Genomic DNA, 3,926 nt, shown 5'->3' with positions numbered 1-3,926 from the left:
CTGCCTTTACTGTCATCTGTCATGACTTTGCAAGTATGCCTCCCATCTACTGCATCAGACTGGAGACTATTAGCATGCTCTCCTCTCTTACACCAGCCCCCTCCCATGCCAAAACATGATCTGAGTTTAGTTCTTAGACTGAGAGCTCCCCGAGAGAGGGACTTCTCCTTCCCTACCATTCAGCTGATAGTCCCAGGGGTTCCAACCTAGCTAAACCCCACAGTGATGACTTGAATGGGAACCGACCATGGTGCTGACTCATTCTTAACACTCTCATTAGATAGAGGGAATTATATTCCACCTATGTCTTCATATGCTCTTATAGACCCTCTGAATTCTCCCATCATAAAAATGTTTCCAAGTGTAGAAAGCTCTGCCCGACTCAGCTTGGAGAAACAGGCCTCGTAGAAACACTCTACAGCAATGAACAGGTCAGGGTGACCAATCGAACCAGGGGCGCCAGCTCCTTCTTCCCCCATTCCTCTGATGATGGAGGGCAGTGAGGGATGATTTGAGTTGGAAGCTTCATAATGCAAAAAAAGACAACCATAAGACATTCTTCTGTCTCTCTGCTCTCTTCCAACCTCCCTGTATGCTGCAGCCAGATTCATGTTCTGAAGGAAGTATTGCTATTACCTGAGAATAAATCATAGAACATTGAGAACTAGGAGAATCTGAATCTCACTTGCTCGACCAATAGAATGCTATAAAAGTGACATTCTGGGACTTCCAAAGCCAGGTCATTAAATGCTTTGTAATGACTTCTTAGAATGTTGAGCCAGGGAAGTCAGCTACCATGTAAAAACTCTTACTACTCTGAAACGACCATGCCGTAATGAAGGTAAATTTAACACCTAGGGAGAGAGAGGACAGCCCCCCGCTAATCTGCCATCTTGGTGAGGTACTGGACATTGTAGACACGCAACACCCCGTGTGACTACAACTGCATGAGAGACCCAAGTTAGTGCTGCTAAGCTGGGCCCAGTCAACCCACAGAAGTTTGGGAGATAATAGAACATTTGCGTTTTCATCCACTTAGTTGTGGGGAGTGTATTGTTACAGAATAAAACATCATCGAAATTAGGTCCCCTTAATTTTGGTCCCCTGTGTGCACCCACAGACCCTTGAGCTTCTCCCATTAAGAAGTCAATATGTGTTATCGTGACTACTTGTAATGGCAGAGAGGTGGGCTATTCAAGCAAGATTCTTCTGCCCTCCTATATGGTAGTGTAGTTGTTAGAAAGTGGTCACCAGCCAACTACATTTCCCAGCTCCCTTTGGAACTTAGTAGGTCAGGTGACTGAGTCTGACCAGTGAATTATGGGTAATGGTGATATATACCACATCCAGTTCTAGCCTACAAAAATGTCCTGTGTGGTCCTCCATACTCTCTGTCTCCCTCTGCCTGCCAATTGGACGTGACTTTGGGAACCATACATTGAAGATGTAGGTACTTCCAACCGCTTGGGTCACTGAGAACTCCCCCATCGCCCACTGACTGATCTTTATGCAAGATAGAAATTAACTTTTACTTAGACAAGAGAGACATATAATTTTATGCAGGAGACTTGAGGGGGCATGTGGTTCCACTACACATTACCTTAACGCTACTATTTGTACATTGTGTGTTCCCACCAGCTAGATTGTAAACACTATGAGGGCAGAAATAATGTTTGACTTGTTTCCCACTGTACTTCCAGCCCTAACCCAATGCCTGGCACATGGGAGACATTCAATAAATACTCAGTGAGTAAGTGAGTGAATGCATGGGCTATTTCTCCGCTGGGTTATCTGAATCACTCTTGGCCCTCAGGATAACTTTGATGGCTTGTTTGTCATGCTCAGTAGCGTGGTTGTTATGGACTGCATGTTGTATCCTCCCTAAATTCATATGTTGAAACCCTACCCCCCAATGCGATGGTATTAGGAGCTGTGGACTTTGGGAGGTAGTTAAGACTAGATGAGGCCATGAGGGTGAAGCCCCCATGAATGGGATTAGTGCCCTTATATTAGCCATGAGAGAGCTTTCCTCCCCCATGTGAGGATACTGTGGGAAGTCACCAGTGCACAACCCAGAAGAGGGTCTTCATCAGAACACAACCATGCCGGAACCCTTATCTCAGACTTTCAGCTTCCAGGGCTGTGAGATATAAACTTCTGTTGTTTATCAGTGTCCCTTCACCTCTCCCCATTACAGCACTTTGTTATAGCAGCAGAACAGACTAAGAGAGTAGTGAACCTGAAATGCAAAAATTCCTTCGTCCCAGAGCCTCCCTGGAGAGGTGGGAGCTGAAGAGTTCAGCTTCCAATTCCTTTCTTTTCTTTGGCCCGATTTTAATGACTGATTTTTTTTAGGTCTTTTTTTTTTTCTTTCTTTCTTTTAGGTAGCGGAGGGTTAGGCGGGTGGCAGCTTCATTCTAGTCAGAAGCTAAAAGGCTCGTTGATTTTTCTGATATCCTTTGAATGGGCTCCTTCTCTGCAGACAGCTCCGCGCAGCTGTTAGGACTTCAAATTCCTTGTGCATTGAGGGGGGCAGAGAAAAGATATGAAAGGCTTTTTGGCTGACACAAAAGAGGGGAAAAAGGCAGAATAAAAACGACAATGTGTTTAATACATAAAACGGTGAAATTTCTGGCACTCTCTGTATCATTAATCTGTCTAAAGTGGCTTTGATCTCTTCTGCTTTAATTAACTTGTAATTATAACATGATGAGTTTTACAGTGGGCAGAATGTGGGAGCTGGGCCCTGAAAGCGTTCAGCCTCTGAGCGGCATCATAAAGCAAGGTTTGCCACATCTGCCTTACAGAGATGTGTTTCCCACGTCTGTGCTTGCACATGTGCAAGCGCACATACATACACACAGGCGTTTGCATATACACATACATACTCGGGCTTCCCCATCATGTTGTCATGGGATAGTAGCTATGTGTTCATACTACCTTCCCAGACCCTATGTTTGTGGTGGGAGTTTTCTGGGTCAAGTCTCTTCAAGGTCAAGTTGGTGGGGAAGCAGGCCATATTATTTATGAACGCCATTTCATTTCCATGACAACCTTGGCAGGTGAGTGCAATTCGTCCTACTTTCTGGATGAGGATACGGAGGCTCAGAATTTAATTCACTTGCCTACGACCCCTCGTTAGAAGATTGTCATAATGGATTGGCTCGTTGACCTCAACTCTTCACCTCACCCTTGCTGTGTGCTTCTTCACTCTTGACTTTGGGTTTGGCCATGAAACTTATTTTGGTCAATAGTATGATAGCAAAAGTGACAGGACATTCCTAGTGTCACCTTGTGGCCTCAGGAGGAGGACTAGAGAGGCAGTAGGAACAGAGTCTCCCTGGCGGAGGTCAGCCTACATCAGCCGACACCAGGCAGACCTGCAAGTGCATGAGTGATAATAAATTATTTTGCTGTTAAGTCACTGAGTTTTGAGACAGCAAGAATTCACCAACATGTTGGTGGGATTGGGATTCAAACCTGGACCGATAGGTCCCTCTGTCTCTAAGGCCCGTGCTCGTTCCTTGATACCATGTGGCCCCAGAGCTGAGGGCCCTCTGGGCTGTCAGTCCAGCATTTTTCAGACTGGTGAAGGTGGGGGAGGAGAAAGGCCAGCACCAGAGCTCTGTCCCTGTCACCTCTACATGCACCAGAGCTGTTTCACTTACATCTGTCTTACACGGGCCTGCTCTGTAATATTTAATTGAAAAAATGTGTTCCATTGTTTAAACAATGTTTGAAAACCACGTATCTACTCCAATCTCTGCATATTACAAGTAAGTAAGCAGGGGCTCAGGGAAGGGCCTTGGCTTAGCCAAGACCATAGCTGGTTAGGGGTGGTACCAAGAGTGTAGCCCAAGGTCTCCAGGCCCCTTAGTTACATCTGAAGTCCACCCTGTCCCAGACTTAGGAGTTGATTGAGCCAA

Source organism: Pteropus vampyrus, unplaced genomic scaffold (assembly GCF_000151845.1).
Source record: "Pteropus vampyrus isolate Shadow unplaced genomic scaffold, Pvam_2.0 Scaffold86, whole genome shotgun sequence".
NCBI lineage: Eukaryota > Metazoa > Chordata > Mammalia > Chiroptera > Pteropodidae > Pteropus > Pteropus vampyrus.
The sequence above is the reverse complement of the archived record's forward strand: the minus strand, read 5'-3'. Positions refer to the sequence as shown.